Raw genomic sequence first — 14069 nt, 5'->3', positions numbered from 1 at the left:
TGGCTCGTGGGCTTTAGCGTGCAGGCTCAGCAGTTGTGGCGCACGGGCTTAGTTGCTTCGTGGCATGTGGGATCTTCCCAGAGCAGGCATCAAGCCCATGTTCCCTGCATTGGCAGGCAGATTCTTAACCACCGCATCACCAGGGAAGCCCCTCTTTGCTTTTTTTAAAGAATATATTCCCATACAGTATGTCTCTCTCATAATTGGAGAAACTGCATATCAGCCTATCATTACAGGTAAGTGTTTTTTTAAAAAAATGTACCAATGTTTCCAATACTGTATTATGAATATGACTGTAATACTGTATGCCATAAAAATTTTATAAAAATTCCTTCATTGGTGTATAGGCTAGGCTGCTGTGAAGCAATCGTGTCGATTACACTAGGCTACCATAAAGCAATGTTGTTGCTTCTTTGTTATCAATGCGTGTATTATTATACCTGTAAATAAATACAGATTTATTTTTCACATTACCTTTTCATTTTTGATGTCTAGTGTTAGTAATACATATAACATCTACAGTGTTTTGTATCATATAGGACAATATTGATGTAGGTACTGACAGACGATTCATTTTGTAAACACATGACATAAACTTACCATATTGATAAATATAATACAATACTGTAAATGTATTTTCTCTTCTTTATGAATTTCTTAATACATTTTCTTTTCTCTAGCTTACTTTATTGTAAGAATACAGTATATGGTACATATAACATACAAAATATATGTTAATTGATGGTGTTATCGGTAAGGCTTCAGGTCAACAATAGGCTATTAGATTCTCTAAGAATCCTTTCAGCTTCAGCTTCATTTCTACTACCAATTTACTAAATAGCCCTCTGTATCTCTTGTTGGAAGTCTTAAAGAGACAATCTGACTGCTACCCTGTCCTTCTCTGGCTGAAATTTTTGGGCCAAAGCTTTTTTCCTCGCTATGGCAGGGGAAGCAGGTCAAAAGGGGATGTGGCTTGGTCACTCGATGCAGAACATGGCTACCCAGTGCTGCTCATTCACCAGGTGGCATGGTCAGAGTTCTGCTGGAAGGAGCGCAGGGTACGGCAGTCACTGAGATTGACCTATAGTGGTGATTTATTTATAAATCTATCTCTCCTTCTAAATGTGAGCTTTTGAGGGTAGGAGGCATGTTTTAGGTATTCTTTAATGCTTAAAGCTCTGCATATACTAGGTTCTCGATCTATTTTATTGAACAAATAAATGAATTGATGAATGGCTATCTTGGCTCCTCAGCTAGATTGTTGGCTCCCTTGATTGGCCCCAAAGTTTAACACAGATCCTTAAAATTAACAAATTACAAGACTACCTTGGGGATTGTTTTAAGAAATGCTGTTTTCTTAAAAAAAAACAGTGGAAGTATTAATAGAAGTGTTTTGTAATTTTGCTTTAATGACTTTAATTAGTATCCATATCAATTTTTAATTTGTTACATAACAGTTCTGGAGTGACCTGGGATAAAAATTTGTCTTCTCATGCATAGTAAATACTCCCCAAGTAGAATTTTTAAAATACTAACTTGGATTGGTTTTCCTTATTTGTTTGAATAGTATTTTTACAGCACTTCTCTGGGTAATGAAAATCACTCTGTGCAGGTAGTAGGTATGCACTTAAGTATTTAGCGACTTCCCTGTGAGCTAGTGAGTCACTGACCCAGAAGCTGGAGTGGGTTGGTTTGTACCATGGAGAACTTAATTGTCCCCATGGTAACACTGAGCCTTCTTGCCTACTATTTCTTCCCACATCTTCATTATATTTAAAGGAGGAAATTATTATTTACTTCAGATTTTATATTCCAATATGTTGTTCAGGGCACAAATTCCTAACCTCAGCCATTCTTGTGTCTAAAACACTGCCATAGGAACAATAAAAACTAGTGATTATAAGTGATACCTTATGAAATGAAAAATGATCTACCAATTCTATAGCATTTTAAGATTCAAAAATGTTTTTCTCAATTTTGCATCATGATTATTAAGATGTTGAGATTTAAAACACTGTAACCAAATGGCTAACTGATGATTCTTAACCTGTTTTGAAAAGGCAACCACTAAGTAACATTACATATTTCATTTAAAAATATTTTTATCTACCAAAAAATAACTCTTGTTCATTGTAGCAAAATTTAAAAATAATGACAGGCAAAAGGAAGAACATTTAACAATCCAGTAATCCCTCTTCCCCCAGGTTATTATATTTTTCCAAAACCTTTCCAGTAGTTGTGTATGTGGGTGTGATGGTGGCAGCTAGGGAGAGAGAGGGAGAGAGAGGGAGAAAGAGAGAGAGAGAGAGGGAGAGGGAGAGAGAGAGAGAGAGGAAGAGACAGAGAGGAAGAGAGAGAGAAGGAGAGACAGAGAGAGAGACAGAGAGGGAGAGACAGAGAGAAACAGAGACAGAGAGAGGGAGAGAGAGGGAGGGAGAGGGAGAGAGGGAGAGAGAGACAGAGAGAGAGGGAGAGAGAGACAGAGAGGGAGAGAGACAGGGAGAGAGGGAGAGAGGAAGAGAGAAGGGGAGAGAGAGACAGGGAGAGAGAGATGGGGAGAGAGGGAGAGAGAGGAATAGAGGGAGAGAGGGATAGAGGGAGAGAGAGGGAGAGAGGGAGAGAGAGAGGGAGAGAGAGGGAGAGAGAGAGGGATTGAGAGAGACAGGGAGAGAGAGACAGGGAGAGAGAGACAGGGAGAGGTGGGGGGAGAGAGAGAGACAGGAGACGCTTTCCCAGTACATTTTGCTCTGTACCCCATTTTTTTAAACCTAATATATTGTGAATATTTTTCTAATATTTTACTGTGTTGTCATTTTTATTGGTTGAATAACAGATGTTTTATTGAATAAACTTACCATATTTTACTTAACCAGCCCCTTTTTGTTGGACATTTTAATTTTTTCAAATTTTTACCAATACCAAACATGAAACAAAAAAGAAAAAGGAGATAGAAAGAAAGAGAGAGAGAAGGGGATGGGGCAGAAGGAGGGAGCAAGGAAGGAAACTGCAACAAATATCTTGTGACATACATCATTAATAATTTCCTTAGCATATATTTTCTTATTATATGGATGTGGAATTTCTAGTTAAAAGGTATGTGCTTTTCAGACACTTTGCCAAAGAGCTATTGAGAACAGCTGTAGTACCTTCTCTAACACTGGATAGTCTTTTAAAGTAATCTTTATCAATTCTATAGGCAAAGAAGGCATTTTAATATTGTTTTAATTTGTATTTTTTATTACTGACAAAAATTTTAAAAATTCATCTTTATTGACCCTTTCTATTCCTTCTTTTCTGACTTACCTGCAGAAGTCCTTTGCCCATTTTTCTATTTGGCTATTTATCTTTTTCTTACTGGTTTGTAAGACTTCTTAACCCTTTGTCCCTTTTTCTCCCTTCCAGTTTTGGTGTCTGCCTTTTACTTTTTTGGTGTTTTTTTTCCCTTCCAGTTTGGTATTTGCCCTTTAATTTTTTGGTGATCTCCAAAACACGTTTTAGTTTTTTATGTATTTTAAAAATCAATCTTTGCTTTACATTTCATGTGCTATAATTCCCATTTCCAAGACTATATAACTATTTTTCTATATTTTCTTTTAGTAATTTTATGGTTTGATTTTTACATTAAAATCTTTAATCCACCAGGAATTTAATTTGGCACATGGTGTGTTTTTTTTCCTCTAAACAATTGGCCAGTGGCTCCTTCACTTAGTGTATAATTTATACTTTTCTTGCTGATTAGGAATGCCACTGTTATTATTTCTCTCCTTGGGTCTCAATAACTTTGAAATTTAATGTGAAACTATAAAGCTGCTTGACAAATCTAACCATTTTCCTTCTCAGTCAGCAACTGTGTGGAAGATGAAGAGACATCGGTTCAAATGCCAGAAAGATACTGAATGAATCTCTGGGTTTTTAAAAATAAATCAAGAATGCTACAAGTATTTTATAACAATGTTATTGCTAATACAGACTTGTGGTGTCAGATATTTTAAATTTTTTATTGCTCTGTATCTGGGCTGTAATGACATATATTTTATGATCATATTTTTCTCAACAAGCCAATAATCAATGTATTATATGGGATGTGTGCATAAATGTATATACTATCATTAGTCAGAAGGTAAATATTATTTATGAACTTATGAAATGCTCAACAAATTTTATATACATGGATAACTTTCTGTAACCAGTTCGTAAAGTTAAATGTATTGGTTCATGTTTTTCCAATATAATCAACATAATTACAGCACAGAAATTGAAATCAACTTTGCTATCCTTTAAATTGAAGCTGCAAACACATAGAAAAGCATCTGTGTAAAAGACAGGCTTACCTTTGTGCTTTAGATGTCCTTGTCACCTAAACAAACAAATCACAAAAATACATATTTCCAGTCCAAACAATAACCCTACTTTTAATTTTACTGAAGATGAAAGATGTTCACAGATGGTGAACACTGTAAACTGGGGTTTACTTGGGAACTATGACTTTCTCAACCACTTTGCCTGTAATTTATCCACAAATTAAGCTATTTACCGTTAGGTGCTCCTGAAAATACTATACATAATCAATGAATCCATTTCCTATCTCACTGTGATAAATGCTGGTCTGAACCCTGACAATGATTTAGGTCAAATTATATAACCACGATCATAAGGGTAAATCTGCATAATTTTATATGAGGTCACCCCAAGGATATATATAATTCACTTTTCTTCCCCGACATACTTCCTAAGACACTTTTAGAGCTATTTTGGTACATTTGATAAATGTTAAAGATACTTTCCATCAAAAACCAAGATTAAATACTGCCTGTGAGCCTGACTGAGAAAATAGCTACATAGTTATTACCAAGAAAACAGTCTGTGAATTGCTTGGGCAGAATCTCTAAAGCCTGTTCTTTTCCCAGTGATCATTTACAGTTAAGAAAACAAACCGAGTAGCAAGGGAATTTAGCCTGAAAAAAGGCTTATTCTTTTCCCCCCCTTGAGAGGCAAAGTTGACTTTATCTCTTGGCTCATATTACAAAGTATGGCTGTTCTCCAAATCAGGAGGATAATTTTTTTTTAATGTTTCTCATTTTCTTCTCTTTAATCATGCTTTCTACAGTGTGTAGTGAATATATACCACTCCATCTCTACAGGTCTCTCACTTACCATTTCAGCTACTCTAACTTCCTGTGCTATGACAAGAACTTCTTGATCCATTCCCTCCACTTTTCTTGTAAAGTCCCGATTTATGAACTAGAAAACCAGGCAGGTACTCTTTCTCTTGGGAGTTTTCCTGATTTCATGCCTGATCCTTGTCTTGCTCCCTTTACTCTTGATTGTTCCAGGCTTGTTTTCTTTCCTGATCTGTCGTCTTCAGCTCCCAATCACCGTTATGTTCCCATATGTCAGTCTTGGTGTTCATAATGCAAGGCAAGGGAGGCAATTGTGTGGACCACACATTCCTGTTCTCTTTTTTTTTCTTTTTTTGCGGTATGCGGGCCTCTCACTGTTGTGGCCTCTCCCGTTGCGGAGCACAGGCTCCGGACGCGCAGGCTCAGCAGCCATAGCTCACGGGCCCAGCCGCTCCACGGCATGTGGGATCCTCCCAGACCAGGGCACGAACCCGTGTCCCCTGCATCGGCAGGCGGACTCTCAACCACTGCGCCACCAGGGAAGCCCCTCCTGTTCTCATTTTATGGCTTGGTTCAGATCCTTTTAATTGGAAGATCCATGAGCACAGGAATTATGTTCATCCTCTGTTCCACTGTACATGCAGTGCCTACCACAGAATGCTCAATATATTTTTATTAAATTAATAATAGCCACCATTTAATAAATCTACTTATCAAATGGCAGGTATGGTGCAATGCACAAAGGATATGCCCATTTTATAGATGAAAAGACTGAAACTTAGAAAAATTAAATAACTTGTTTTGGTCACAAGGCTAGTTAAAGCTGAAGAACCACAGCATGACTTAATCCCAGGTATGGAAGGCTCACCCCCAATACGCAATCTCCACACGAACAGTGCAGAAGCAGTATAACATAAATATGAGGAACGGTTGTTCTGGAGCCAGACAGCATGGGTTTAAATCTTAACTTTGTAGCTTAAGAGTTAATAAACTTTCTGTGCTTCAGTTTCATTATCTGTTAAGTAGAGACCATTTATTGAAAAAACATTCATTGGTTTCCAGTCATTCTACCTACCTCAGTGTTGTTCTCCAATCTGCTACATTGCCTTTGTTTAGTTTGACACAGTTGGCGCTGAAGATCACCAAAGGCTTAGACCTCTACAAATGAAGGCTTAAATTACCCTAGTAGGCAAAGTTCTCAGTCAGCTGAGATATTAGCTACAAGCAAGGAAGCTTGTAATGGGCTGTCATACGTATCAGTTATGGCTTCAATAGTAGCGGGAATATATTGCTGGAATATCTGAAGACTGAAAAATTACCCAATTTTTTCCCTTTTAAAATAACTGTCATTGGGACTTCCTTGGTGGTGCAGTGGTTAAGAATCTGCCTGCCAATGCAGGGGACACGGATTCAAGCCCTGGTCTGGGAAGATCTCACATGCCACGGAGCAACTGACCACCTGTGCCACAACTACTGAGCCCGCGTGCTACAACTGCTGAAGCCTGCATGCCTAGAGCCCGTGCTGTGCAACAAAGAGAAGCTACTGCAATGAGAAGCCTGCACACTGCAACGAACAGTAGCTCCTGCTAGCTGCAACTAGAGAAAGCCCATGCGTAGCAATGAAGGCCCAAAGCAGCCAAAAACAAATGAATAAAAATAAATAAAAATTTAAAAAATAAATAAAACAATTGTCACTGTTTTATTCTCCTTCCTTTCTTTCTGTAGCAACCACTGAGACCCCTGGCCCCCAAATTATTTACAGTGTACTGGTAGTGATTAAACTTACCATTTAGTTCTTGGATTGCAAGACCATGAGGACCCACACCTAGATGAGACCTAGAAGAATGGGCACTTTACCTCCAGAGATCAGGACTAAGAGAACAATAACTCTAAGATGTCCTTTCCAGCAGTTGGATGTACTTTTGGGCATGGAAGAGGACAAGAGCAGGGGCTGTTGGACTAGAATGGCTGGATCAAGGAGGCTGGAGATGTTTTTGTCATTGTACATGTGGGGAAAGGCAACTAAATAATAAAATACAATGGATACCTCTTAGGCCAGACACACAGCTCACAGTGCCATCTCCCTCCCCAGCACAGGGACAGAACTGCAGCAATATCCACACATGTAACTTGTAGTCTAGTCATGGCTGAGTGACGGGGGTAGATATCTGACCCAAACTGGCCAAACAGACTTGCTCTCCTGGGAAACTGCAATTTTGAACTGAGGCGCATAGAGATGGGGAGTTGTTTACAGCCCACGAGGAGGACAATTTATGGATTCCTACTACTGAGTTTCCCTGATTATCCAACAATACCAACATTCCGTGAGATATACCGGCATCCTTCTGGTAAAGTCAGCTTAACTGGCTAGCGTTGCTATTTGCAACTGGAAGAACCTTAAATACTACACTTCCGTGAATAGCTTTCTCTCATGCTACTCCTTCATATGTTCCTTTCCCTACACCTTCCACCTAAGTATCACAGCTCACCAAGAATGCCGTGATGTTCTGTTTAACCGAGCTTTTGTTGTTCCCCTGCATGAAATTCCCTCCCCCTTCTTTCTGAAAACTTTTTCAACCATTACCTCCTCTATGACACTTTGATTTGCAAGATCCTCCACTATGCCCATAGGGCCGGTTACGCCACAATCACAGCACGTAACACACTGCACTGTAGTCCCTGGTTTATTTGCCCATTAGACGGCAAGCTCCTTGATAGACGGGGTAACTTTCTAGTTTACTTTATTTCTCCAGTTCCTTGTTACAGTCTGGCACATAGGAGACTCACTGAGTAAATGTATAAATGAGTAGACCGTTTCTGCTCATGAGAACAGTTTCTGCTCATGAGAACATGCTCAGGCTTACCTGCTGGAAGAATGTGAAAGACAATGGAACCTTTCTAGATCTGACGACATCTGGTCCCCAAACACATGAGAGTCCAGCCAAAATTGGTAGAGCCATTTACCTCACTCACAGCTGACCCAGAAAATGAGTAAACCCAGCCAATTCCAGAAGAGCTGCCCAACTAACATAGAGATTCCTAAGAAATAATAACTGGTTAGTGTTTTAATCTGACCTTTGCGGTAGCTTGTTAGGCAGCATTTTTTTGTGGGAATAAATAATTGGTACACTATTTGTGGGTTAGATTTCACCTGGGGATCACCAACTTAAGAGCTTTGCTTGCTAAACAAAAGAGTTAAAATCCAAGGACTGCTTTTTCAAGTCACATTGTGAATGTGAAGAACGGATACATTTATAAATCAACAGGAAAATAAATTTCTCACTACTTGCTAATATGACATTAAAAAAACTAGATTTTTTTCAAACTTTAAAGGAAAAATCAAAAGTAAAATCACCAATAATTTCTCTATTCCAACACAACTGTTAATTGTTGAATGTTTCTCTTCAGCTTTTATCCATTTACATATGTATTTTTATATAGTTCTAATAACAATAGTTATATTTTGCTTTAATATTCAAGGGAAAGTGCCAATTCATACATAATACTTTTAATAGCTACATAGTAACTCTTCAAACATATATACTATATTATTTCTGTATTATTTTAGACTACTTTTTTCCCCTACTATCAAGAAGATATCAGAAGAGTAAAAAGAGAAGGGAAAGTGTCATCTATAATTTCACCTCCCAGAATCAAAGGAAAAGACTCTCTGATATTTGTCTTCATTTTTTTCTGTACATTAAAAAAGTGGAGTCATAAACTTTTTTTCCCTACCGAACAATATCATAAGCATTTTCCCATTAAAAAAAAAAAGAAAAGAAAAGAAGATGGCAAAATACAGCTTTTTTCTTTATTTGGTATTATTGCTTTAGGTATGAAGGCCGGGATGGTGTCTTTCTTATTTACTGCCAATGCAGTTATATCCCAAGTACCTAGCAAAGTGTATTGTAGACACCCAATAAACATTCACTGAATGAACGCAACGCATGAATGAATAATGGAATTTACATAAGTAGGCTTCCTAGTTTCATGTGCTTCAAATGCTTTTTAAATTAGCACAATTGAATTGTATTCAAAAGTCATATCATTTGAAAGAAAAACTTATTTGCATCACATCTTAAATTTATCACCTATAGACAAAGGAATTTGTTATTCACCTTAAAAATTCCGAGTTAGTTACAAAGTTGACCCATAGAGTAGACAAAAGAAGGAATTCCAAGGTTTATATTCATGAATTGCTTGTACAAATATCACTAGATGAACACCATCTATTCTCAGTTCTTATTCCCCTCTCTGCAACTCTTGACACTTTTGGCTACTTCTTTCTTAAACTCTGTCATGTATCATTTTATGTGACAGTGAATTTATACAACTTTCTTGCTATTTCTCTGACCCCTCTTTTGCCCTTGCCAGTGGTCATTCTCTAAAGATATCCTTTCTCCTTTGGTCATCTCCTTTTGCGATCACTGTCTATAATCACTCACTTATAATTTTGCCTTCAGCCTCTCCTCTCTGTGAAACATGCCCAGATCTGTATATCTAATCCTGATCACTCTATTTATGCCTTTTCAATCTCATCCACCTCCATTTCCGGAAGACCTTATTTTGCTTGTATTTTCAACCTACACCTCTTTTCTTTTGAATTACACGTGTCTCCTAGCCTTTGCAATTTTTCCTTGACCCAGCTTTTCCCCCAAGCTGTCATCCTATTGCCCTTTTCCCTTTACCACCCAATTTTTGGAAAGTGTACTCTGTGCTCCTTGCCTCCAGTTCTCTCCCTCATTCCTCTCCGTAACTGTTTGCATGTTGACTTCTGCTTTTGCCTATTGACCTTTTACTTCAGTGATTGTTTGATCCCCTTCCAACAATGCCTCTCTGTGGCATCTCACACCCTTCCACCTCTCCCCTCATGGTTTCCTTTGCACTATGCTTTTTTGGTTTCTATCAAGTCTTCCCTGACATACTTGCTTCTTTTTGTCTTTGGACTTCTTTTTTACTCTACTATCCTTAAAGGTCCTCATTCACTTCCAGAGTTAACAAATATTTACTGAGTGCCTATCATGTGCCAGGAACTGTGCAGCCCCAGGGATGCAGGGATGAACAAACCAGATGCTCACTGGCTCTGTAGTACTTACTTTTCCTTCCTCACTTGCAGATGCAATTAGAAGCAAAACCCTATAATTTGTTTCCAAATGACTCTGATTTGTTCCCTCTATCTTATTATCACTAAACTCTCTTTGTTCAGGTCTACATCATTAACTTGTTTTTTCAGCAGCCTAATAACTAATAACTAGTGTCCTCATCTCTATTCCAGTCCATCCCACATATTATCCCAGACTAATCTTTTTAAACATTTATGTCATCCCCCTTAAAAAATGTTCACTTGCTCTTTCCACTGCCTGCAGAAGAAACACTAGACTCCTTAAAATGATGTTGGAAAGACCTGAGGCTTTGGAGTCAGAAAGCTTGGGTTGTATTCCCAATCTTCCATTTATTCACTCTGTGACCTTAAATAACCTTGCTGCATTTTGATTTTCCCACCTATAAGATGGGATTAATGACTATTAATAAGGACCAAATACACATGAAAGTGCTTTATATTCTTAAAGTGCTAAAATTAATATAACTTTTTTCTTAGTTTGTTTAGAGATAGTTACCATATTGATACTAGCCTAAGCTTCAGAGTTAAACAACAACCTGGTTTCAAATTCAGCTTTATTACTCATTATCTATAAGACTCTGAACAAATTAGTATACCTCTCTAAAACTCTCTTCCCACCTGTCAAAACACTCATTTTGTACGGCTGTCTGAAAATTAAATGAAATAGTGAATATGAAAACTTCTAGCACAGTGTGTAATTTATAATAGGCACTGATTGATTCTCTTTGGGGCCTAATTTACTTTTCCTGCAGCATATCCCACTATACCTCTTCACAAACCCTACCACTCCAGGCTACTTGATTTTCTCAATTCATATGATGTACTTTTGTGTTTCTTCTTCAGCTGCATACTCTTTCCTTCTCTATTAAAATTCTACTCAAGTCTTCAAGGCTCAGTTAAAATGTTATCTTCCCTAAAGCCCTGTGTATCTCACAACTGGCGTGTTAATCTCTCCTTCCTCTGTACACTCTTAGCTTGTATGTTGATTAGAGCACTTTCTTTTCAATCTGGTTTATATTCTGATTCTCCCAACAGAATGTAGGGGCCTCGGAAACAAGGAGGATGTTGTATGTTTATTTCTCTCACATTATACTTACGACAGTAGACAGTTATTGAATGAATGTAGAATTGGATGCTGTCTTTCTCTTTCTACTGCTACAGGACATCACTTGCTTAAATGCCTACTGTTGCCTCAAACCCAAACATGTGCAAAAGCAAGCACATCTTCCCTAAATTGCTCCCTTTCAATTTTGCTGTTTTTGATACTACCCTAATCCCAAGTCTCAGTTTCTGAGGCTACAAATCTTAGAATTGTATTTGACTGATCTGTTTCCTTGACCACCTAGGAGCCAAACTACCAGGTTCTTCCAACTCCTTCTGTGAAATAGTTCTTGGATTCATCTTTCTTTATTCCATTCCTAGGATTATCAATCATTATTTTTAACAACTATCACCATTTATTGAGCATTTACGTTCTGGGCTTCTTTGTATACATTATGTCATTAGATCTTTAACACCTCTGTGAAGCAGGTACTCTTACTCTTATTTTACAGATGAGAAAAATCAAGACACAGCTTACATACTTTGCCCAAGGTTACAGTTAATTAAGTAGCAGAGTGGGGATCAAACCCAGATGTGAAGCCAAAGCCTAGAGCTGGACTCTTTCAAGTTGTGTAGAACAAAAATAGGATTTTTAGAAGAGTATTATGAAGATATACAGGAAGTAAACAAGCACAGGAAACTGCATCATGGACGCGTACTGTCTTTTTCGAAAGCAGAATACACCCACACTCTAGCGATCTAGTTATTTTGGGGAGCTCTCTGACATCAGCATTTGAGGCCCTAAGGCTTCTCTCCTTGCTTCTGTTGCCCTTGTTACAACTGACTGACTTCTGTCCTCCCCCTCTACCTCTTGGCTTCTATTACTTCGTGACTTCTGCTGCCTCGTATGTTTGGCTATCTTACTTTTCCCTCACTATTGTGCAACACAAATGCTTTACTCCAATTAAGGCAACCTCCTCACTGTTTCCAGAACAATTTCTGTCTCCACAACTTTACGTTGTTACTTTGAACACAGATATTTTGTTCTTTTCTACCTCAAAATATAGTCAAAAGCCTGTACTTCAAAGCTCCTTCATTACTTATTCTCAACAGTTCCAATGGATTTTTTGAGTGGTTACTATGCGTTAAGTCTTCTTGCTGACCCATGATGAACCAGTAACATGAGCAAGAAATAAACCTTTTGAGATTTGGGGGTTATTTGTTCTTGCAACATAATCTAGCCTATCCTGACTGATCTACTGACTTCAGGGAAGTAATTTAGCTTTACCAAGTTTCACTTTCCTTATATGTAAAAGAGAGATTAAAACAGTATCGAATAAGGTTGCTCTGAGGATTAAATGAGGTAATACAGGTAAAAGTACGTGGGCAAAGTACAGGTAGAGGTACTTAGCACCATGCTAAGCACAAAAGAAGTACACAAATGTTATTTAAAACTTTTGAATTATCACCAGCTAGCAATTGGTGTGTTAGTAATAACAAATGAGCATAATGGAGAGTATTGTTTGCTTTTTCAAATGTTAACTTCAAATTACATATGGTATAATATTCTTGTCAGTAATTTTAGTTGAAAACCTAGGCATCTACAAACTAACATTTTAAGATAACTACTATAGAGTTAGCCTAACTCATCATAAGAAACAGCTTTTCTTCTTTTCATATCATGAATTTTTGGATACCATGAAAAAAATGTTTCATATATATGCATTCTCTCTAAAACCTTTAAAGCTTATTAAAGAGATGTCACCCTTGTTTTCAAAAGCCCAGTTATAAAGGGATATATTGTTCTATAAATAACTATTTAAATTTGGGATCCAGATGAGCATATTTCATGATATATTGAAACGGAGCAGGACCCTATGGTCTATGCCCCATGTCCTCAGCCTGCCTTTAGTCTGTGGAAAAACTTTAGCCAAATAATAACTTTAGACAGAGAAATGAGAAAATGCAGAGACAAAGCAAAACAGTCAAAGGAGACCAAATAATAGTTTAGTCATTGAGCATAGTCAAGGGCCTTTAGTTCCTTCTCAAGGGCTATAGATAATATTCTGAGCCGTATCCTGTGAGCTGTCTTCTAGATACTGAAACCCACACCAGGTGGAAGAAGTTAACTACATGATGCCCAGACTGTAGCCATGACATACCCTGCCACAATTCCAAGAACTGGCCTCAAGGAAATGGGAACGAACCGACCATGGAACTGAAGATTCACTGTACCTAAAAAAACCAAGATGATGCTGGTCAGACCACCGCATGGCCAATTTCAAGATAACTGTCAGAGCTGACTGTACTGTTTCTGCATGTAGCCCTCTCCCTCAACCTATAAAAGCCCTTGCTCACTGGTTGTAGGAGCGGGGGGAGTCGGTCTTTGGACAGGCGTCCGCCCTCCAACCTCCCCGCCCCCCCCCCCATTTGCCGGCATCCAAAACAAAGCAAACTTTCCTGTCCACCAACCTTGCCCCTTTATTGGCTTTTGAGCGGCAAGCAGCCAGACACCACTTTCGGTTACAATATCACCCCACTATTTATATTTAATTAAATTTTCTCTCAGCCATGTTATGTATGGCTTATTATTAGTTGAAGACTGCCCAGACCTGGTAAAGATGACAATCATAAACACATCTGTATAATAATTCATAATGTTAAAAGTGCTTTTGCATAGTCTCACTTGACTTTGAATCTTCTGAGTTATATATTATTTCCATTCCTAGTTGAAGAAAAGGAGACTTGGACAGTGGCCTGTCTACAGTAATGAAAAACTGGGACTG

The sequence above is a fragment of the Leucopleurus acutus genome, assembly GCF_964270905.1.
Source record: "Leucopleurus acutus genome assembly, chromosome: 2".
Classification (NCBI taxonomy): Eukaryota; Metazoa; Chordata; class Mammalia; order Artiodactyla; family Delphinidae; genus Leucopleurus; species Leucopleurus acutus.
The sequence above is the reverse complement of the archived record's forward strand: the minus strand, read 5'-3'. Positions refer to the sequence as shown.